This window comes from Pseudorca crassidens, chromosome X (assembly GCF_039906515.1).
Source record: "Pseudorca crassidens isolate mPseCra1 chromosome X, mPseCra1.hap1, whole genome shotgun sequence".
NCBI lineage: Eukaryota > Metazoa > Chordata > Mammalia > Artiodactyla > Delphinidae > Pseudorca > Pseudorca crassidens.
In genome coordinates, this window is record NC_090317.1 from 35,316,605 (window position 1) to 35,342,165 (window position 25,561).

At 37.0% G+C, this 25,561-nt stretch overlaps 1 long non-coding RNA gene across 1 annotated transcript; it reads left to right on the plus strand.

Annotated features, from left to right (window-relative positions):
- Positions 1–3,871: 3,871 nt before the first annotated feature.
- LOC137216918 (uncharacterized) lies at positions 3,872–19,712 on the plus strand. Its single transcript, XR_010939887.1, has 3 exons — positions 3,872–3,978; positions 7,447–7,623; positions 19,330–19,712. It is a non-coding gene; the product is annotated as an uncharacterized lncRNA (long non-coding RNA).
- The last annotated feature ends 5,849 nt before the right edge of the window (positions 19,713–25,561 follow it).

The following is a 25,561-nucleotide window of genomic DNA, read 5'->3' on the forward strand; positions in this document are numbered from 1 at the left end:
GTACTTTTTTCATTGGACCTCCTGATGTTAAAGCACTCTCTCTGTCTTTTCTGGTAACTGTGCTTTTGTTATGGGATTAGTTTTGAATTTGTTTGAGTCCTGGTTACAAAGGATTGGGGTATGTCATTGGCCTTGGAAAACAGAGACATTTCCATAGTTTCTCTTGCCTCCCAGAAGAGTATCTTGGCTGTAGCTGATGGGGAAATCATGTTCAGAGATGGGTAACGTCTTGGAGGAATTCTTTCCCTGGAGATGTGCAAGCAGAAGTTAGTAGTCATTTGACAAGATTGTCAAGAGGTAGAGATTGGTCTTTATGACTTATAAGGGCTCTTCCAACTCTAACAGTATAGGATTGGGTGGAAGGTTTTTTAAATACTTTGCACATAAAAATTTCCTGGGAAGTTTTTTGAAAATGCCAGTGGCTAGGCTTCACTCCAGAGCAATAAAATCACAATCTGTGGACATGGGTTCCGGACATTTTATTGTTTAAAGACCCCCAAATGATTCTAGTATGCACCCAGAGTTGAGAATAGCTGGATTAGATATTTTTAACCCATACTGCTGACTCTAATACGGTAGATCCTATGATTCCGTTATTCCATTCCATTATTGTATTCAGTAAGAGTAGGTGTCTGCCAACATGGGATAATTTGAGGGGCACTGGGTATATTTACCCCCCATGAGTCCCCAAATTCCCTTCAGGCTAACCACTATGCTAGACATTTTTCCTATTAGAGATGTGTCCTTTTATATCGGGCCTCCAGGGTCCCCTCTTAAAATGCAAATACTCTCTGGAGAAGGAGTACATTAAAGCTATTATTAGTCACTGGCACCGTGTCATTTAATGGATCAGCTCGTCATCTGCCAAGGCCAGGAGGGAATAGGTAGGGTATAGGAAGAGAAACATTACTTAGAGAGTGTGCCAAGAACTGTATCAAAACTTTACTGTCTTCTTTTTTTTTTTTTTTTTTTTTTTTTTTTTTTGCGGTACGTGGTCCTCTCACTGTTGTGGCCTCTCCCTTTGCGGAGCACAGGCTCCGGACGCGCAGGCTCAGTGGCCATGGCCCACAGGCCCAGCCGCTCCGCGGCATGTGGGATCCTCCCGGACCGGGGCACGAACCCGTGTCCCCTGCATCGGCAGGCGGACTCCCAACCACTGTGCCACCAGGGAAGCCCGAATAACATTCTTTTTTTTTTTTTTTTTTGCGGTACGCGGGCCTCTCACTGTTGTGGCCTCTCCCGTTGCGGAGCACAGGCTCCGGACGCGCAGGCTCAGCGGCCACGGCTCACGGGCCCAGCCGCTCCGCGGCATGTGGGATCCTCCCGGACCGGGGCACGAACTCGTGTCCCCTGCATCAGCAGGCGGACTCTCAACCACTGCGCCACCAGGGAAGCCCCCTACTGTCTTCTTTCCCTGTCTTCCTCCAATGCCCTCCCCTTTCAGTTTTAAGATTACTCATCTGACCCTCTATATTTGCATCTTGTGAACTGTGAGTCATTTTTATCCATTTTGTCCCTGTTGGTGATAGCATATTTGGTATCCTATAAGGAACTGGTATAAGGGAGCTCCTTTTTTATGTTTGTTAACAATTTCTTCCAGTCTTTTCCTCCTCTAAACAACGCCGTCAGAATAGCAAGTAATGCAGGTTGTGTCTATATAGGCCACCAAATTACCCAATTACCAAACTGATTGCATGGTCAGCCAATTTAATGAAATCAACCTGGTGAATTTTAGCAAAAACAACAAAAAATTGCAGTTTCATCCCTCAGCCCCACTCACAAAAAGACAAGCAATTTGAGGGACCTGACCAAACTGACCAGAAATTCTAGTACCACGATGGTATAATTTCATTGACATTTCCTTAACCTTTTGCCTGACCACTGACTAAACCACTGGATAGGGATTTGACATTCTAACTTCTTAGCAGACAGTTTTAGATTTCCAGGGGATACAGGTTAGATAGAGATGATCAGTAAACTTCTTTTATTGCCAGAGTCTACTGTGTCACCCCTTCCTCCTACCCCTAACTCTATCAGCTACACGTGGCTGTCATTGGACAATTGCATTTTTTGCACACAATCACATCTCAATAATAGCGTCTCTTTCTGCTCTCTGAATGCCCACATCAAGTATTTAAGAAATCAGTGTGTACTTTATTTCAATTCATATAACACAATGCTCAATTAAGGCCATTTAAAATGTTCTTATTTGCTTCTTTACTAATATCCTAAAAGTTTTCTGTCCCCCTCAAGAAGACTGAATTACTATTCCCCTGAGTCTTTGTTTCAAAGGTGCTCTAGCGTCTCAGTTCTTTCTTCCATCTTCTCTGGCTAATTTTTGGTACTTGATAATCCCTCAACATATGGTTCATTCGGTTTGTAGCTATCTCTTCATAATCTTCAGTGGATTCATAATGCAGTTTAGTGAAAATTTTAGTCAAACTTGGGATATGGCATCTGTTTAAGTGAGTTCATTGGTTGCTTTTATTCATTCAATCCCTTTGGTATGTGAATAGGCACATACTTTCTGAAGGTTAGGACTATGTTCATGGACAGAAAGCAAAGGGGAGAAGTGATCTGGATAATACAGGTAAAAACACTTTATCCTGAATTATTTGGCTCTTTCAGACTGCTAAAGATGGATTTTTACCTAAATTATCCAGATAACTATAACTATTTAATATTTTTTGATTTTGTATATGTATATATTTTTAATTTTGATTCCCTCTATTACAACCCTAGCCCAGGCTAAGGGCCTGAGATATTGCAACTGTCATTTAACCAGTCTCTCTACCTACCGTTCACAGGTTGGCAAACTACAGCCCACAGACAAGATCCATCCTGCTCTCCATTTCTGTAAATGAAATTTTATTCACATACAGCCACACTTATTTGTTTACGTATGAACTAATGCTGATTTCAGACTACAATGACAGAGTTGAATAGTTGCAACAGAGATCATATGGTCTAAAAGATATACTACCTGGCCATTCACAAAACACATTTGCTGGTCCCTGCTCTCTTCCTCATTGATCCTGCACACCACTGTCACATTCATTTTTCTGAGACACCAACTTCATCATGTCACTCTCCTGCCTCCACATCTTAAATGCACAACTGCTATTCAGCTGGTATGCACTGCTATGTCCTTACTCTTCTCATCGTTAGGGCCCATGCCATGCTGATTGTTAAATATTTTGAAAATTGCCTTTGCTTAAATGGTTCTTATTTTCATGGAATAAAATCAAGCTCCTAAGCCTAGCATTCAAGGCCCTTTTCAATCTTCTTTCTTACTTGTGCCTTATACGAACTTTTTTTTTTTTTTAATCTAGAACACACCCAGTTCATCCTTATCTTTCCCTTTTCCTTTAAACTATCCCCTTCATTTAGAATGCCCTGAACTCCCCTTTCTCCTTTTATGAATATGGAGAACGTTTGTCCACATTTACCTCAGACAATCTCAGTTTATACATATTATCCTGATATAATAATTAAAGGTGACTTCTTTCACTCTCTAAGTGTCCTGGTTTGGACAACATATTATATAGTTATCCTAGCTATGAATCATATTCTTCCTTCGAAGATGACTTCAAACTCTATTGCTCCCATGAAGCCTTTGATGTCTTCAACCCACAGAGGTCTTTCTCTCTTTCAAGATTTCTTAGTATCTAGAATACTCATATGTTACTTAGTATGAAGTCTTACACTAGATATATTTTTTTCTTTCATAATATTGACCCTCAATTCGAATATAAGCTCTCTTAAGAGCCATGCCATATATATATATTTTTTTTTTCATTACACATATGTTCATTGAATACTTTCTATGTGTCCCCAGGTGGGACCTGCTTCCAGGGAAAATCAGGAATTAAATCCCATTTATGCATTCGACAGACATTTGTTGAGCACCCCTTATATTCCTGTCACTGGAGCTGTACAGATAAGACCAGCCCTGCCCCAAAGAGCCAGGAAGATAAGGTGAGTACACACGCCCATAGCTGATGGGGGGAGGCAGTGATAAGCCATATGGGACACCAGAAGATCTCACTGCTTACTTCCAGCAGAGGCAAATCAAAGAGAGCTTCATGGAAGAAGGGTCAGCTGGGCACAGATCCAGCTTCTAGGCTCCACCAATATTTTATCCCTTTGCCTCACTGTAGTTGTTTGGCTGCCTGGTGGTTATGTTGTATATTTTGTACCTTTTCAGCTCCTAGACCGTCTCTCATATACATAAATTGGTTTATATTTATATATTGATTTATTGATTGATTTATAGATATTATCTACAATCATGACATAGGAAACATATCTCGGAGGAAGGAGCTATATTCTTTAAAATCTAAAATGATAATAGAATAGACAGTCCTATTAACGCTTCCCTGCCATTACCAGGATCACTCTATTGAAAAATCTTTAATTTTCAAATGATTTTGAGGCTGACTCATTTAGCTAAAGCAGCTTGAAAGTTTTCATTCTCAGAGGGATATAAAATAAAGGACATTACAATAGGAACCGTGGGATTGAGGTTTATATTCTTGGCTCCATCACAATCACTTAAACTCTTCAGGTCTCAGTTTCCTCATCTGCCAAAGAAATAAGACTGGACTAGATGACTTCTAATAGCTAACATTCTATTATATTCAAAAAATTAATTAATGAAATCAACAGATGAGTTGTACAATATGGATTAGGATGTTAAGTAATATATTTCATAGGACATCTGAATTCATCTTCAATTAAGTTATCAACATAAATTGACTTTCTGTTAGCCATGTTTAATTTAATTACTTCGAACTGTGTTCCTGAGACAGAGAAAAATTTCATTTAGAGTGTAGTGACTGTGTTACAGTAAAACACATATGTTCTGATAACAAACTGATCTGCTTAATTAATTTTTAGAAGAGGGGGATTCTGGAAACAGGGTGAACTGAATATATAGCACCTTTCTCCTCAATTCCTAACTACAAGTTATATGCTTCTTCTGAGCAAAATAGGTACTATATGGGTACTTAGCAAAATGGGTACCATGGGCAGCTGGGTATTAGCAAGGCCTTGTTAGGTCCTAGTGAGAAAGTTGATACAGGACTTTCTCCCTCCCCTGAATACTATATAAGTGTATGAAGACCAGCATCATGGATCCCCTAAGGTGAAGGCTGTAAATTGCTAGATCTTGATTTTGCAAAGCTATGAATCCTTGTGGAGAGGGTCGATATTGGCCTTACATGAGATTGGCAGGTCACCCTGCCTCCTAAAATTCCAAGAAGAAACTGAAGAAGTGATCCAAGTCCTTCCTTTCCTCCTGAGTCTAGGAGAGTATGAAGAAAACAAGAGAGGAAAGAGAATTCTTCCAAGTGCCTCAGTAAGCACTTCCATATTCCCTACCTACTTCTCTATTCCTGGCTTACAGGGTTAAAGAGCACTTTGCATTCACCACAGGACTGCTGACCTATAGGACATGCTGCCTACCAGAATCCCAAAGAGATGACAGTAAAAAGTAACAACCTCATCGCAGGTACCCAGCAGCTAGAGAGAGGAAGATCAAGCGGAACAAACTGAATATATGTTCAGTGAAATAGAGTTGCTGGAAGGGACAGATAAAAACTTAAATAAAAAATAACAGCACGGAAGGATGTTCAAGTGCAGTACAGAAAACATTTTCTGGAATAAAAAAGAATGATTTTCCATCTATCCAATTCTGTAAATAAGTTGAAACAGAAGATGGTCATTATTAAGAGATGAATTGGTATACATACATTAGGATAGATAGCCTGGGAATGTTTAAGATGTTTAATAAGGACTCAACCTAAAAGGGACATACTTTAAGGGAAACTCTATAAGAGTCTAGAGCAGGGGCTGGCAAACTACCGCCCACATGTCAAATCTGACCTGCCACCTATTTTTGTATAGCCTGTGAGCTAAGAATGATTTTACATTCTTAGATTGTTGAAAAATATCAAAAGAAGAATATTTCATGACGTAAAAATTATAGGAAATTAAGTTTTAGTATCCATAAAAAAAGTTTTATTGGAACACAGCCATACACATTCATTTATGTATTATCTCTGATTTACATGAAAAGCAGAGCTGGACAGCTGCAATAAAGACAACAAGGCCTGCCAAGCCTAACATGTTTACTACCTTGCCCTTTACAGAAAGTTTGCTAGTCCCTGGTCTAGAGCAGTGCTATCTAATAGAACTTCCTGTGATGAGAGAAATGCTCCATATATGTGCTGTTCAATACAGTAGCCATTAGCCATGTGTGGCTATTGAGCAGTTGGTATGTGACTAGAACAACTGAGTTACTGAATTTTTATTTTGATTTACTTTTATTATGTTGAATTTAAATAGTCACATGCGGCTTGTGGCTAGTGGCTACTATATTGTGCAACACAAGTTTAGAACAAAAAGTACTAAATAATTTAAGCAAAATCTAGGAGTTATAACGGTAGTGGTGGTAGTGATAAAATGAAAAAGCAGAACTGGCAATCATGACACCAAAGTGAATGTAAGGTTTAAAGCACAAAAGAGAATAAGAAGGATATTAAAGTAATGCTAAAAATCACATGCTTGCCGGGACTTCCCTGGCTGTCTAGCGGTTAAAACTTCATGCTTCCATTGCAGGGGGCATGGCTTTGATCCCTGGTCATGGAACTAAGATCCCGCATGCAGCACGGTGCAGCCAAAAATAAATAAATAAATAAACAAACACAAGCTCTATGTAAGATTTTTTTAAAATCACATGCTTGTATATACAAAACTACACAAAACAATAACTATTAGAAATAAAAGGAAAACTTTATAAAATTAAATTGTAGTTGGAGAGCATATACACCTTTCTCAGATCAGACTGCTCCAGTAAACAAAAAATAATATAGAGGAATAGAAGAAAACAATCAACCAAACTTGATTAACTATATATAGGAGCCTACATTCCTCAAACAGAGGACATACACTCTTTGTTATGTCCATAGAACATTAACAAAATTAATCAGGTACTTGGCCACAAGCAAAACCATAAAACAATGAAAAAATAAGGATTTTATTGGTTGAAGTCTCTGATCATAATCCAAAAATATTAGAGATAAAATTTTGGGCATAAAAATCTTAATGACTTGGAAACTAAATTAAGAAACATTCCTAGATAACCCTTGGATCAAAGATGATATAAAAGGAAATTTAAAAATACCTAAAAGGCATGGAAAGGAGAACACTTTATACTAAAATTTATAAGACACTGAAAACTATAGTCACAGGAAAATATGTAGTATTAAATGTCTTCATCATAGAAGAAGAAAAAAATAAATTTAATCATCTTCAAGATGTAGAAAAATAAAGTTTAAGAAAACAGGAAGAAATGAATGAATCTTTTTAAATTGAAAGGGCAAATAAATCCAAAGGTGTTTTTTGGGGAGTGGGGGAAATGAATTTTTGATGTTTCTGTTTCAGGAAAAGAGAGAGAGAGAGAGAACCAAAATAGACATGTGTAGGAATAAGAAATAAACATAATCATGAGAAGAGAAATGATGAAACTCTATGACACAACATTGAAAACCTTTCCAAAATTGACCCAAAAAGAAGTGAGAAACTTGACTAGACCAACTATCAGAGAAGAATATCAGAAAGGTAAATGTGTTACCATTGAAAATAACTTCATCCAGGAAACAGGGGTTACAACCAAGTTTTATATGACCTTTAAAGATTAAATAGTCCTATGTTATGTAAATGATTCCAGGCCACAGAAAACAATGGGAGGCTCTCCAATTCATTTTATAATATCAGCAAAACTTTAATTTAAAAATCTGATAAAAATGGTATTCAAAAAGATTTTGCATACAATTGAAGCTAAGTTGGCATTAATCCAAACAAAATTCTTGTGAATTAAGAAAACTGGGGAATCTCTAAGATAATAACTAAAAAAATATGCTAAAGTAAATGACAAGGGAATTAAAATAATATATTAGAAAATATCAATTTAACGTAAAAATGTGTATTCATAGAAGAAATAGGAACAAAAAAGATATGTCATATAGAAAACGAATCACAAAATGGCAAATGTGAATCCTGCTTTATTAATAATTACATCAAATGTTAATGGATTAAACACTCAAATTAGAGGCAGAAATTGGGATAATGGATAAAAATATCCAATTATATGCTATCATAAGAGATACTTTAGATTTTAGGACACAAACAGTTTGTGAGTGAAAGGATGGAAAAAGGATATGCCATTAAAACAGTAATTAAAGAGAGGGAAAGTGGCTATAAAATATCAAACAGGCTTTAAGGCAAAAATGGTTACTATAGACAAAGAAATACATTTTATAATAATGACAGGATTAATCCATCAAAAAACATAACAATTGTAAACATATACACACTTAACAAAGTGCCAAAACTCATGAAGCAAAAACTGACAGAACTGAAGGAAGAAACAAACAACTGAGCAATAATTAGTAGGAGACTTCAATAACCTACTTTCAATAATGTATAGCAACTAGACAGATCAACAAGGAAAGAGTATTTGAACAACACAGTAAATCAACTACAGTAGAACTAACAGACATCTATAGAACACTCTACCTAACAACAGCAGAATTCACAGTCTTCTCAAGTGCACATGGAACATCCTCCAAGCTAGACCAAATGTTAGGCTATGAAACTAATCTCAATAAATTTTAAAGGAGTGAAATCATACAAAGTACATTTTCTGACCACAACAGGAAAAAACACAAAGAAGATCAGAAGCTAATTTGAGATGAATGAAAATGAAAGCACAACATGCCAAAACTTTTGGTATAGAACTAAAGGAGTGTTCAGAGGGAAAATTATAGCTATCAATGCCTATATTAAAAAAGAAAATGTAAGCTCACAAATCAATAACCTAACCTTCTACCTTAGAAAACTAGGAAAACAAGAACTAATTAAACCCAACACAAGCAGAGAGAAGTTAACTATAAACAAAACATAAAAAAAGGAATAGAGAATAGAAAAACAAGAGCAATAATCAACAAAACCAAAAGTTGGTTCTTTGAAAAGATGAAATATTGAAAAACCTTTAGCTAGATTGACCAAGACAAAAAGAGAGAAGACTCAGGTTACTAAAATCAGGAATTAAATAGAAGACATTATTACCAACTGTAAAGAAATAAGAGAAGTATAAGGGAAATCTACAAATAACTGTACAACAAAAAATTAGATAACCTAGATGAAATGAACAAATTACTAGAAAGACACAACTACTGAAACTGTCTATAAAGAAGAAATGGAATATCTGGATATACCAATAACAAGTAAAGAGATAGAAATAGTAATCAATAAATTTCCCACAAAGTAAAACCTAGAACTGAATGGTTTCACTTTTGAATTCTATCAAAGATTTAACGAATTAAAACAAGCTCTTCCCCGCCCCCTCCAAAAAAAGAACGTAAAAAAACCACATCGTAACTTATTCTGGTAGGCCAGTATTACTCTGATACATCATGACCAAGCTGCATTTATCTCAAATATGGAAGGTTGGTCCAACATATGAAAATCAATCAATGTAATATACTTTGTTAATACAATAAAGGTAAAACCTCACATGATCATTTCAAAAGGCACACACACAAAAAAATTTGAAAAAAATCCAACATCTTTTCATGATAACAACACTCAACAAACTAGAAATAGAAGAGAACTTCTTCAACCTAAAAGAATGCCAGCTACAAAAACCCCACAGCTTACATCCTACTTAATGGTGAAAGACTGAAAACTTTCCTCCTAAGTACAGGACTAAGACAAGGATGTCCACTATCACTTCTATTCTACATTGTACTGGAAGTTCTAGTCGGAATAATAAGACAAGTAAAAAAAAATAAAAGGTATCCAGATTGGAAAGGAAGAAGTGAAACTATTTCTATTTGCAGATGACATCATCTTGTATGTAGAAAATCCTAAAGAATCCACAAATATTAAAGCTAATAATGAATTCAGCAAAATTGCAAGATACAAGATCAACACACAAAAATCAATTGTTTTTTATACACTAGAAACAGGCAACACAAAAATGGAATTAAGAAAACAATTCCATTTACAATGGCATCAAAAATAATAAAATATTTAGTAATAAATTTAACCAAAGAAGTACAAGATTTGTACACTGAAAATTACAAAACACTGTTCAAGGAAATTAAAGAAGATATAAATAAATGGGAAGATAGTCTATGTTCATGGATTGGAACACTATATTAATAAGATGGCAATATTACCAAATTTACATACAGATTTAACTCAGTCCCTCTCAAAGCCTTTTTGTTTGTTTTTGTAGAAATGGACAAGCTGATCTTAAAATTCATATGAGACCCAGAATAGCCAAAACAATCTTGAAAAAGGACAAAGTTGGAGAACTCACTATAAAGCTACTTCTGTATATGAAAGCTTACTACAAATCTATAGTGATTAAGACTTTGTGTTTTGACATAGGATAGATATACAAATAAAAGGAATATATCTGAAAAGTCTAGAAGTAAACCCTAACATTTATCATCAATTGATTTTGGCATGGATACCAAGACTACTCAGTGGAAGAAAGATTAGTCTTTTCAACAAATGGTGCTGAGACAACTGGATATCCACATGTAGCAGAATGAACTTAGATTAACTACTCTGTACCATATACTGAGATTAACTGAAAATGATTCAAAGGCCTAAATGCAAGCACTAAAATGATAAAACTCTTAGAAGGAAATATAGGTGTAAATTTTTGTGCCTTGGATTTGGCAATGGTTTCTTAGCTATGATACCAAAAGTATGCAAAAACAACAAAAAAACTAGATAAATTGGACTTCATCAAAATTAAAGCTTACTATCAAGAAAGTGAAAAAACCACCTATAGAATGGGAAAAATATTTACAAATCATGTATCTACTAAGATTCTAGTATACAGAATATACAGAGAGCTCTTAAAACACAATAATAATAAAAAAAGACATACAAATGGCTATTAGGTACATGAAAAGGTGCTCAGTATCACTAATCATCAGTGAAATGCAAATCAAAACAGCAACGAGATATCATCTCCTACCTGTTAGAAAGGCTATCATCAAAAAGACAAGAGATAAATGCTGGTGAGGATGTGGAGAAAAGAGGACCCTTGTACATTGTTAGTGGGACTGCAGACTGGTGCAGCCACTATGAAAAACAATGTGGAGGTTTCTCAAGAAATTAAAAATAGAACTACCATGTGATCCAGTAATCCCACTTCTGCATATATTTCCAAAGGAAATGAATACAGTACAAACTATCAAAGAGATATCTGCACCCCCATGTTCACTGCAGCATTATTTACAATAGCCAAGATATAGGAACAACCTGTGTCCATCAACAGATGAATGGATAAATAAAATGTGATGTATGTATACACACACACACACACACACACACACACACACACACACACATACATACAATGGTATATTATTCATCCATAAGAAAGAAGGAACTCCTGCCATTTGTGACAACCTGGATGGACCTTGAGGGCATTATGCTAATTGAAATGAGCCAGATAGAGAAAGAAAAATACTGCATGGTATCACTTATATGTAGAATCTAAAAAAAAAATAAGTTAAACTCATAGAAATGGAGTAGAAAAGTAGTTACCAGGGGCTGGGGGATGGGGTAAAAAAACTCAATAATAAAAAGACAAATAACAGAATTAAAAATCGTCAAAGGATTTGAACAGACATTTATCCAAAGAAGATATAGAAATGGCCAACAAATACATGAAAAGATGCTTAACATCATTTGTCTTAAGGGAAATGCAAATCAAAATCGTAATGAGATTCCACTTCACATCCACTAGGTGTGCCTATCAAAAAGACAGACAATAACAAATGTTGACAAAGATGTGAAGAAACTGGAACCCTTCCTTATACACTGCTGGTGGGTGGTGACACATACCCTGCTTCTCTGGAAAAGTTTTGCAATTCCTCAAAACATTAAACATAGAGTTACCATATGACCCAGCAATTCTACTTCTAGGTATATACCCACAAAAATTGAAAACATGTTCACAGAAAAACTTGTATACATATATTAACAAAATCCATGCAATGGAATATTAATTAATTCAGCCATGAAAAGAAATGAACTACAATAGAGATGAACTTTGAAATCATTATATATGTGCAGTTTAAAAGAATTTTATGGAATGTGAATTATATCTCAATAAAATATTAATAACAACAATAATACTGCAAATGGTAATCTGGATGATCAGCATGTATCCCTTGGGCCTGGATTTCCACTATGGTAGTGAGTGTAGGAAAATACTGTGTTTTTTATGGATGAAAATTCAATGTATGCTGTGAATTTGTTGGTTTGAAACACTGAAAATTTTTCATTAGACAATGTTTACATACCTCAGCTGAAGAACCTTTGAGAGTATATATATGAAATTTAAAATATATTAAGTTGCTTTAAAACAATATGTATAGCTATAAAAGTTGGAGTTATTTTAACTTGGAATATGTACCAAGTCTCTTAAATATTGACATCTTGTGGACTTTTTATGCTTCTGTGTTTTACTTTCCTATTAGACCATGTAGGAAACTGTGTTCTTGTTATTGGTAAAGGGGCCCTCACTGAAACCCAAGCTTGGAAGGATTTCCTTTGTTGTTTCAGATTTTCTGGATTGGTTTTGAGGGATGGGGTGTGGAGCTAAATGATGTGTGGGAGGGATTTCTCTAACACTGACGTCTATTCCATGAGCTTTTCCTGGGCGCTTATTTTATCGCAGCGTATTAAACTTCTTTGATATTAAACAAATAATAATACAATTAAAATCTTGTGAGAAATCTAGGGTACTGTATGTTATAATCTATAGAGTATATGAGAAATCTAAAAATTTTAGATCAAAAGATAGACATATTTGATCATTTAAAATTAAAACTTCTATATAGTAAAATATAAACAAAAATACCATAAACTAAAGCTCCTGATGAAAGACAGAAGATTACTATCCATAAACAAAGAGCTCTTTTAAACTGGAAGAAAAATGCCAAATAGAAAAATGGGCAAAGGTAATGAATAATCAATTCATAGAAGAATAAAGACAAAAAAGTTCACTAGCATTCAGGGACATGCAAATTAAAGTAAAAATGAGGTAGTACTTTAAATCCATCATACTGGCAAAGTTTAAAGACCAATAATACTCATATATTGCTGGTGGAAATGTGAAGTGTTACAACTATTTTGGAAAGCAATCTGGAGACATCTATTAAAAGAAAACGTTACTGAACTCAGCAGTCAGTCCCATTCCTTATAGCTTATTCCGTTGTAATAAATGCGTACGCACAAGCATGTTTATTGCAGCATTGTTCAAACCGACAAAAATAAAAACAAATTAGAGAATTCCTCCTACTATAGGGAAGGCTGAATAAATTATCACATATCCACTCCATAGAATAATATATAGCAATTAAAACTAATGTGGTAATGTTATCCCAGATGACTGGGAGAGAATTCCAAAAAGTATTCTTGATTTACAAAAGCAAGATGCAAAGAAGTGTGTACAATATGATCCCATTAAATAGTGACAAAGTCCTGTGTGTGTGTGTGTGTGTGTGTGTGTGTATGAGCATAAGAAAACACAGAACAATATATTCTAAGGGTAACATGGGTTATGTGATGGAAAGGAAACAACAGAAGGCAGAACTAAGCAAAAAGAAACAGGGAAAAATAAACCTGCAAATTATGATCACATTAATATAAAATTATATATTGCATCTATATGTATAACATATAAAACTATATAAAGACATTAACAAATCAAATTAAAAATTAATTTTGAAAATCAAACCAGGCAATAAGAAAATCTTACTAAAATGTTTAATTATACCTTTCTGTCTTAGTAAGCATTCAGTGTGTTAGGGGTATAGCTGCAGATGCTGGTTAAGAGTTTGGGTGCTATAATCAGTCACCCTGGGTTGAAATCCAACCACTGCTGCTCATTTGCTCTGTGATCATAATTAAGTTACCTATCCTCTCTGCGCCTTAGTTGTTACCTCTAAAACAAGGAAGATGAAAGTACCTCATATTTGAGGATTAAATGAGACACCACACATAAATTGCTAAGAAAAAAGTGCCAAGTATATAGTGAGCCCTCAACATATATCCATTAACATTACCTGTAGAGTCTTCATTTTCTGATACGTGGTAGGAGAACTATACCAAGAGACTGAGAATCAGGGGACCTGACTGTTACCTTGGATAAATCAACTTTTCACCACAGCTAGCTTAAGGGTCAAATGAGAAGGCTTATTTGAATGTGCTTTGCTTTGTGAACTGAAAAGATCATAAGAATAAAAATAAATTATATAAGACTATAAGACTCTAGTAATACGAAATAGGAATACATATATAATCATTCTTAGAAACTTCCTACAACAAAAAACTGAAAACAGCTTAACTTCAGGCAAGTCATTAGTGAAAATGTTATGTCCTTATTTTACTTTGATGTATGATATTGAAATCGGTTGGGGAAGAATGACTTTGATGAGGTGGGATTATAGAGACAATAAGAAGCTTCATATAGAATTCACCTAGCAAATTTAGACTTATTTAGTCACTACAAATGCCACAAAGCTATTAGGTGGAAAAAGCTATACGTTCAAGATCTTCTGATTTCAAACTACTGGCCATCCCTCAGAATCCTGCATATGCCCATAAAATTAAGGGTTGGAAGAAGTATTATAGTCTAACCTGGAAGATAAAACATGGTTGGATTAAATAGTCATTGATAATTTGATACACTTTCTGATTGTGGCTGGGAGCTTTTATTCATTTAAATAATATTTCAAATGTTCACTCTTATTGAAACATATGGTTAGCAAGGGAGTGTATAAGAAAACCAATATGTGGGATTTAGACTCAAAATACCTGGATTCACTCCCAATTCTGATGTTACCTACATGTTTGACTTTGAGCAAGTGACTAATCTCTCTGTCCATGAGTTTCCTCATTCCAAAATGGGCCTAATAGTAACTCCTAGAGTTACTGGCGAATTAAATAAGATACCATATATAAAAGTAGTTAGCCCAATGCCTTTCTCTTTGTAGGCATTCAGTAAATGTTAGTTTCCTTTAATATTTTAATAAAATGCTATATGGAGGCAAGAGGTTCAGAAGAAATAGGTGAGTGGCAAATCATACAGATCATTTTTATTTTTTTCATTATATCTAGGGAAGCTTCCCTATTCAATTTGTGAGTCCATAACCCCAGAAAATACCATCCAGCAAATGGTCATCATGGTACATAGAGAGAAGCAATAGCTCCTTGAAAATAGGTCTTACAAAACTTGGACAATGAGGTGAATGTTGTTTTGATAGAAACCTCAGTCTTCCTCTATTGTTTAATGTATCTAATAACCATTACCTTTCCTGGGCTGCACTAATGCCACTACTTCCCATTCTCTTTTAGGAACAATGGTAAATTCCTTCCTATGCAATTAAATACTTGGAGATGTTTAAAGACAAGTACATGTGAGAAGGTTTGATTTTCATTGATACTAGTTCAGGGGGTGGGTAAGAAAACTGAAATTTAAGACAATTGTGTTAATGTAAGCTTGATGCCATAAGCTGAAGCTTATAGTTAATAAACATACTAGCTATAGTTAGAGTCAAGAAGATATCTTCCTTAAACTCCAATTCCAGATACATTCCAGCTAACAGCTTTTGGTCACTTCTATGCCCCTAATCACCTCACTATTTCTTTTTCTCTACCTCCACCATTAATCACATCTGCTGTTTATCTCTCTAAGATACCATTTTGTTCCCCAGAAAGCAAATTACTTAATGCTTTTCCTAAAGTTTTGCTGCCTAACCTTTCTATCACCATGGAGAATATTCTACACATGAAGGAAAGGGCACAGTGTACGGCTACTTCAGTATGTCCATTGACCTTGTCTATGCTGTTGAAATTTTGAATTGTCTTTCAACTGAAGACAAGGAAGAAAAGTTGAAGTAAAAGCAAGGGAGAGAACAAGGAAGGGAATCCATTATCTGACTAAACAGCAGGTACTTGGTCACGTATGAAGAGGCCAGAGAACTAGAATTTACAAAGTCTAGGACTTTCAATATTCTCACTACTGGGGCAAGAAGAGACATTCAAAGATTAGGTATCCTTATAATAAACTGTTAGTCTGTGAAGGTTGAATCTGGCTGCAAAATCTGACCTTTAGATCCTTGCCCTCACAACAAAGGCCCTACACATAGGTCCCGGGCATGCCTAGCTCAGACCAAGCCTGCAGTAGATCTTTCCTGAGCTCCCACGTAGGAAATCTCACTGTTGGTCTACGGTGCTGACCTTTGGAAGAACCAAGAAGACTTTAGAATCTTCTCTCCCTCTCCCTCCCCTCTCATTTTTTGTTCTTGGGCTGATTATAACTGTATTGAGTTCATTCAGGTCCCTATTTATAGGTTGTTATGAAATCTGGCTGTCAGTAATCAATAACTCAGGGCTTGAAAGTTTCTGAAAGAGAAATATCTTTTGTAGATATTAAAAGGTGAGCTTTTATAAAGAGTAATTAAGGGAACATTGCCTGAGTTGGGGGGAGATGTTGAGATCCCATCAGCTATAATGTGTATACCATGTAATTCAAGTGTCTTACTTTGAGAAGCTGGTAAATGAGAAGCCATATAAAGAATAAGTAGAAACTGGAGGATAGGTACTTCAGTAAGGAAAAAATAGCTCTTAACAAAAGCAATCTGACATTATTATTACTAATTTTATGTAATAACCCAATCATACATATTTTGTTTCACTCATCAAAATGATGATGGCATAATGAACATAGGTACATGTAATCTCCTTTAACTGTGGAAATTATTTCCTCATTCATTCAACAAATATTGAACACCTGCTATGTGCCAGGGATTGTTCCAGATAGCTGGGAATACATGTTGAACAAAATAGACATTAAGCAAATCTGATGGTGATAAGTGCAATGAAGAAAAACAAAGGATAGGACACAGGGAGTGACAGGGACTTCTATATTGGATCAGGTGGTTAAGGAAGGGCTCTATGATGAGGTGACATTTGGCCTGAGGGGAAGAATATTCCAGAGAGAGTAAGAGCATGTTCCAAGTCTCTGATATACAGGATTGAGAAAGATTGTGATAGGTTCTGGCATACATGGCAGAAGGCAACCTGGGGGGTAGGCGTAAAGTGAAACCCAAGTCAAAAAGCTATTTGTAAATGAGGGTTGCTTGTAGAAGTGTTGGTGGTGGTGCTTTGTTTGACATACACAGATGCTCAATAAATACTTGTAAGATAAGAGCTGAATGTAATTACAATGGGCACCGATGGTCAGCTGATTCAGGTACAAGAGCTCTCGCCTTTTAGCAACTTCCTATGTCGTTGTTGAAGCACTGTTCGCAAATAAAGTTGTTAGAAATTATTCAAGACCATGATAAAAAGCAAAATGAAACATCGAAGAGAGTATAAGCTTTGGAATCAGACAAACCTGAGTATGCGCCTCAATGCTCCCTCTTACTAGCTGTGTGACCTTTAGCAAGTTATTTAACCTCTGTGCCTGAACCTCCTCATTTATACAATGGATATAAAAGTGATTTTCTCGGGCATTTGTTAAGATTAGAATAGATGGTGTATGTGAAATGCTGAGTACCATGTCTGACACATACTTAACAAATAGTAGTTCCTCCCAAATCCTCGACATGCCTGGTGCTTTAAAACTAGATAAACAAATGAACTTATTTACAAAACAGAAACAGACTCACAGACATAGAAAACAAACTTACAGTTGCCAAAGGGAAAGAGGAGGGGGAGGGATAAATTAGGAGTTTGGGATTAAAAGATACACACTTCTATATATAAAACAGGTAAACAACAAAGTCCTACTGCATAACACAGGAAACTATACTCAATATTTTGTAATAACTTATAATGGAAAAGAATCTAAAAAAGAATACACATATATATGTATAGCTGAATCACTTTGCCGTACACTTGAAACTAGCACAACATTGTAAATTAACTATACTTCAATTTTAAAAAACTAGATAAACAAATTTACCTGAGACAACAAGCCCTGGGGGCAGGACTACAGTGAGTGACATGGACAGCAAATACTCAAAATATTCTAGGAAAGGGAGAGCCCATGGTCTAGCTGGAGAAGAAGGATGACTTTTCTTCTCCACTACAGTCTTTCAACATCAAGAAAGCAACAGTTTGCTCTGTTTATGCCCTGTCTATGAGTCAAAGAATATATGTTGGTCTTACTTAGAAAAGGATGAGGGTAGTATTAATGAAGTCATTGATAATGACCCCTCCAGAATTTTTAAGAGGCATTTTGACTATTCCACACCTACTAGGTTGAACCATATGAATTTGCTGATATTTAACTGGCTTTTACCTACAAAATGTGCAGTGTCATATGCTTCAACCCAATATTTCATTACTGAATTTTTGAGAGACTTTGTTTAGTTTTTTAAAATTTATTTTCTTTCCCCGAATCAGGGAAGGTTTAGAAATGACTTGTTCCTCCTCACCCCCTTGCAAAATAGGGGCATAAATAGCATTTATTTCATGCCAAGAATGATGAGTACCATGTGATTGTCAGACTATAATGTCATATTATTAGCCCCCTTTGCACTTCATATTTACAGCGGCATGTGGCTGAGCTCAAGTCTATCTTTTAATCTTCCCCTTGTTCTGACTGGGGGCAGCCAAGTTTGATAGGTCTGCAATTTGGGCAAACGCTGTGCAGGAGACTAAAGAATAGCAGGAACAAATTGGCACGATTCTGTTCGCATGCTAGTGAGAAAATGTAAAGAGGCAGTTTACTTCCCTTGTTGGGAGAAGTGGGAGAGAAAGAAATGGACAGTTAGTGGAGAGAAAATTGCTACTGCATAGAAAAATGAACTGAATGGATGTTTTTGGTTGAGGGAGCATTTAATACAGAAGGGGTAATGCAGTGTTTGATGGTTCAAGATGACATCACTTGAATCACAAAATGTTAGACCTTGAAGGGCTCTGTGCGATTATCTAGTCCAATCTTCCTTTATAGAGGAGGAAATGGAGATCCAGAGAAAGAAGGCAACTTTCTCAAGATGACATAGCTAGTAACTGTACTCCCTCAAATGATATATGCCTAACCCAGGGAGCAGATCCTGGGTATGTGAGGGGAACTGGAAACAAGATCAACTTGACCCTTCTTGATTCTCGGTGTATCAGCTTTACTATGGATTGGTCATTTAATATAAACATGAAGCGTTCATAGTCAGAAATATGCAAATTAAAATATTCACTGGACTATCACTTTACACCTTTCAGGCTGACAAAAATCAGAAATTTGGATACTGCTAAAAGGTTGGAAGGGATGAAGGAAAAGAGGAACAACCTCTCCTCCAGTGCTGGTGAGAGTCAAAGCTGGTGCAGCCGTTCTGGAGCACAATCCGGCAGAACTTAGTCTAATGAAGAAAACACATACACTCTATGGGCCAGCAATTCTCTTCTTGGTATATACCCCAAATAAATTTTCATATGGGTCCATATGGGGACATGTACAAAGATGTTCCCTGCATCTCTGCCCGGGGAGGTAGGGAGTTGACAGCTATCTGAGTGTTCATCTCTGGGTAAGTAGACAGGTAAAATGTGGTGGATATACACACTGGAGTGTAATGCCTCAGTGAGTAGCATCAGGTTAGATGTATACAAAGAGCATGGGAAGCTCTCACATACACAGTGCTGAGAAATAAAAATGTAAGAAGTGAAAAGAGATATATAATAAATACCATTTACGTGAATTAAAATGCATGCACGTAAAACAATACATTTTGGAATAATTCAAATAAAAAGATACACTAAAACACATGAGCATGGTTCCTATGTTGGGGGAAGCAAATGGGAAGGGGGGTAGGAGGCTAAAGGGTAATAAAATTAAAGTGAAATAAACAAGAGATAGAGTACCAGATTCACATAAATTTTTAAAAGAAAACAGCAGACTTCAAATAAATTTTCTACGTGAGACTGGCTTTGTACTTTGTCCCCAGTCTTGTAGACTGTAGTAGTGGGGGAGGGGGGAGGGGGAAGGAAGGTTACTGGTTCTGCCCTTTAGGGTACCATGGTGGAAGAATTTGAGAGGCCCTGAACCACTCAGGGAAACCATGGACTTCATTTATGGATCAAACTGCTCCACATTGGCCCCTTCACTAATAACCTTCTCTTCAGCACTCCCTGAAGAGATATCTAGGCCAAAGGAGCCTGCTGGACCTACTGTGCACCATTTTCACTTTCGACTCCTAGTCAGTTGGTTCCTGAAGTGAGAGCTCCCTGACTTGATCACCTCTGCCCCCACTCCTGCCCTGTCTCCTGGAGCTTTCTCACCCCAGCAGAAGGAAGTCTTCTGTTTTCCTGCTGGCTTCTCCCCAGGAGGCTTTGCTGTAAGGGCTGCCACTCCACATTTACTTTCCATGTAACAGGAAAACATTTATCACAGCCGATGATAGTCCACGATTATTTTACAACTTCCAAGTTTCACGATAAAAAGAAATGTTCTTAAAGCTGCAGAGCCCAGAATCTTGGGGACATGGAATTAAGAGTCTGAAGGTGTACAAGGAAGACAGAAGAAACAAGGATTCCTCTCCTTCAAGATCACCCTAAGGATCTTGGTCAGAAGTGGAGTGTGCATGGAACAGGAGAAAAACTTGGGAAGGCCTGAAAATTTGTAGGAGAGTGTGAGAAAAACTGGGCTGGTGGGACAGGTTCCTCAGTAAAAATGTCCTATATTTATAAAGAGCACATTGATGAGGAAAACAAAAGAACAATTTGTGAGGCTCCAATGAAAGAGCACACATGGAAAGAGTAATAAGTTTTAAACCAACTGTATCATTTTAAATATTTTCACATTGACAATCTGTCCAGTTGCCAAAGCTCATAAAATTTCCAACATACACAACCTACCAATTTCTCAGTAACACAAGAATCTCAGAAGTCCCTTATATACTCTCCACCCGGATCACCTTCCTCATCACTACTGAATCATCTACTTCTTTGTCCCTTTTGCCCACTTTATAGGTGTCAGCATCTCTGTTGTTCCACAGTATTTATCCTAACCACCAACGAAACAGTGAAAGGAGATGAGCTCCTGCCAACCAGGGCCTAAAAGTCCCCACACTAGGATTACATATGGTGTTAGGGAGTTCTATATAACTTCAGGAAAGCTAGTGCTGGGAATTGCCTGATTAGTTTTCTCTTATTTTCTCAACTTCTAAAATTCCCAGTGTGGTGTTGGAAAGTGGGTTTTAGCACTACTTAGACTTGGGTTCAAGGCTCTACCAGGGATTAACAAGGTACCTAATCTCTCCAAATCTCAGTTTCTTTACCCTAGCCAGTGATTGGCATTTGTATATCTGGAGGGTTGAATGCAAATCTGTAAAATGATGATAAATTTCTTTCTCACAGGACTGTCGTGAGATAAGCAATATGTAGATAAGCTATTAGTATAATGTAAGCTTTACTTAAGTATATTATAGTGCTTGGTGTATGGAAGGCATTCAAAATTTGCTCACTTTCCTTTTGGTATCTCTCTCCTTTCTAAATTCAATGCTGAGAATATTCACCTACTACTGGGCCTCGCTGCCCTTTCTCTTTGGTACTTTCAAATTTCCCGTTGGCGTCCATCTTTTTCTTGGGGGGAGGGGAATGATAGAAAAAGACAAATTCAGTATAGTTTTTATTCCTAAAATGGCAGTAGGGTTACACAGGGATTTCAAATGTATTGTTAATGTTTAACTTCTTGCACTAGGTGGTGGACACAGAAATGATTGTTATTGTGGCATCCATCTTTATGACTTTGTCATTTGGATGACCTTTGCTAGTTCCTACATACCTTAATCAACCTCCTCTTCCTCCAGTTCTTGCCAGACTTATGTCATCTGCAAGCTCTATAACTGGGTTTGGCCTTCATATTACCATACCTATTTTCAGCCTACTCCTCTCAGATTGGATATACATTTTCTTTTTTTTTTTAACATCTTTTTTTGGGGCGGGGAATTGAGATAGAGAGAAAAGTGTGGGTGTGAGGGTGAAGGAACTATATGGGCAACGTTGCTTTATTCCTCTTGCCACTTTGGAGTCATACAGCTCTGGGACCAAGCCCCAACTTCATTGCTTGAAAACTGAGTGACATTAGGCAACATACTTCATTTCTTTCCGTAAGTCTCAGTTTCTTCACCTGCAGAATGGAAATAATGGCATCCACCTCACAGGGTGTTGTGAGGACTACATGACATCATGTGTATGGTGCGGAGCACCAAATCAGAGGTTTCCAAACTTGTCACCACTCAAAGCCCATCTTATCATCTTCCCCAACCACCACGACTGGGCTTTGAGATTATTTTTTACTAAAATATATACATTCTTTTCTAAAAAACATAAATAGCTACCAACGAGAATAGTCCCAAAGGTTGGTATTATATCTGTTAATTGCTAAATTCCTATCCAAAAGAGAAAAAAGGTACTTTTTAGTCTAGGGAGCCATATCTTAAGTAGTACGTGTAAAATTTCAATTGACTTAAATTGCTACAAATCTAGAAGCCATTAAATGCTAAGGTTTGCAATCTACCTCCTAATCTACACTCCCCTCCATCCCCTACCCACATACAAACTCACATTCCCTGGCAGTGGTCAGGCCACTGAGTGCATCTTCTAAGCTCTCCTTGTTGATGTAGAATCTAGGTAAGTGGAACTACAAAATAAAGAGCTGATCTAGGGAAGAGGGGTGGGGGTCGGGAGAAAGACATGTGTCTCCTTGGGCTACATTTGTAAGAAAGGTTTAGGGAGACACAGCTGGGGAGAAATGGGACCTGGACGCAGCTGTGGTGTGTGGAAAAAACTGAGAGTACAGGAAATGGCAAAGGGGATTTTTGAAGAACTCTTTCTGTTCCTTATGAATGTACTCTGTCTTTGGCACTTTAGAAAGAGCCTGCTGTGAAGATTTTAACTGTACTTTGATTAGTTTGGACGTGGGACTTGTTTTCCTTTGATCATAACACTGTGATAGATGGGGCCATGACACAGCTGGGCTTTATTCAAATTATAGAGCAAGACCTCTTAAACCAGGTCAAATTGTTTTCTAAATATAGTGCCTCGTTCCTTAAGGGAAAGAACACAGTCTTTAACTGTGAAATCTTTCCAAAGTTCTCCCAGGAATTCTGAGGTATTTTCTCCAAAATACATTAACTTCTTTAACAGCTGGAAGTCAAGCTCTACTCCTTATTTGGCAGGATCTGTATTATTTCCAATCTGAATCTTAGATTTTTAATGACAAGCTGTCATTTATTGAACTTACTCTGTTAGTACTTTATGGATACCATCTCACTGAGTTCTTATAATAACTCTGTTGCATGGGAATTATTGTCCCTGTTTTACAGAAAAAGAAATAGATCAAGAGAGATAAAGTGACTTTTCCAAAGTCACCCAGCAGAGCCATAATTCAAACCCAAATCTGTCCAATGCCATGACCTGTGCTTTCAATGATGACATTTTGCTGCCTGGAAAGAGGCTAATGGGTTACCTATCCCAGGAATATAAATATTTTAGTTACATACCCAAGGAATGGCACTGTACCAAGTTAGCAGCAGAGGTAGTTTTGAATAGGGGACTATTTCTAGCAGAAACCTTGGGCAAATTTCTTCTGAGCCTCAGTTTCCTCAACTCTAAAATGAGAACACTAATACCTGCCACATAAGGTTGTTTGCAAGATTAAATGTGAAAAGAAACATAACACAGGTGCTCACTGAATGGTGGCTAATGTTGCTATTGTTAATATTATTGCCAAGAGACAATGAATGAATTTTTATAAAGGAAGCAGTTCTTTCAAGTGAACTAAAGTAGCCTTGGTTGTGGACAGGATACCATAGGTCTTGTGTCAATTACTTTTAGTGAATGAAATTAATAAGAAACAGTGGTTTAACTTGGAAAAGTCAGAGCAAACACTTTGAGGGGAAGCAAGAGGCCTTTCTAAGTGCACGGCGGTACCAAAGGGGAAGGTGTCTCTGAAAGTAGAGGATGGGGTAAAGGGACTGAAAGGAAGTAAACGTGAAAACTATACAAATCAAGGAAGTTGCATGAGTTAGGCAGGCCAGAGCACCTACGAGGAAGATTTTAAAGCAAAACTCAGGAAATCCTAAATACACTAATAAGTGGAGGATACCATTTGATAAGTTGCATTTAATTCTGACTTGCATGGAGTAAAGGAAGAAATATGTGCTTATTGGATACTGCTTACTGAATATGGGTGGGGGTGGGAGTCTCAGTGATCTTGGCCACATGTGCTTTGTAGAAAGTTTAAAGAGTATTGCATTGGGATTCTTGTCCAATACCCCTCATTCCCAGCCCCAGAAACAAAACCTGTTGGGATCTAGTGATTAACCTATTTCCCTAGGACTCATCAGAGGGCCATCTTAGAAGTGCAGCTGACATCCTATGAAATTATCAGGGAATTAGATGGGAAAGAGGTCCCAGGAAGGCCAGCCCTCCCCCAAACAAATTAAAACAGGGGAAGATAATGATCAAGGGCCACAGCTTCTCAGTTCTTCCCCTTCTTTTCCCTCAGTGTTCTCCTGTTCTCAGCCTTATCACATCTGCTTCTACTCATGGTCACCAAAATTTCCTCTCAGATATTTCATTCATATCCAGGTATGAACTACTCCTAACAGCTTCATAGGGCTTAAGGCTCCTGCTGAGCACAACTCCAAGTGGCACCATTCATACTGGAGCAGCTTATGCAACCCTGACAGTTCTTAAACTTCACCTCAAGCACTCCTGGGCAGAGGAGAAGGAAAAAATATCCCCCAGGACATCAGAGGTATAGCCCAAAGTGATTTGTTGCAAGATTGGCATTATTTTGATGTCTCCTGTTTTATTGTAAAACAAAAGAAAAATATATGAGTTTAACAGTCTGTCCTACTAGATATTGCTATGGACTGAATTGTGCCCACCCTCCAAATTCATAAGTTGAAGGCCTAACCGCCCAATGTGGTGATATTTGGACATGAGGTTGGATGAGTTCATGAGGGTGGGGCCCTTACAGTGGGATTAGTACCCTTATAAGAAGAGAGCTTGCTTTCTTCCTCTGCCACGTGAGGACATATGTGGCCATCTGTGAGCCTTGAAGAGGTTCCTCACTGGGGAACCAAACTGGCCAGCACATTGATCTTGCACTTCTCAGCCTCTGTAGCTGTGAGAAATAAATTTCTGTTGTTGAAGCCACCCAGTCTATAGTATTTTGTTATGGCAGTCCTAGCTGACTAATACAGATACTAATGCTTGCTTCAATATATAAATGATGGTTTAAATAATCTAAAGTTACCTAACTTCCCTTCCCTCAAATCTTGGAGTAAAAATTGACACTCCAGGAAGATGTGCCTTATTTAACCTATTGCTTTGAGTCTCCCTGCTTCTGAAGTCAATCTGAGAAGCACAGGCAGGGAAGGCTCTCTTGCCCACACTTTGCATCTCATTCAGGAGCAGTTGCATTTCAACAGGAAACCAAGTCCTTATT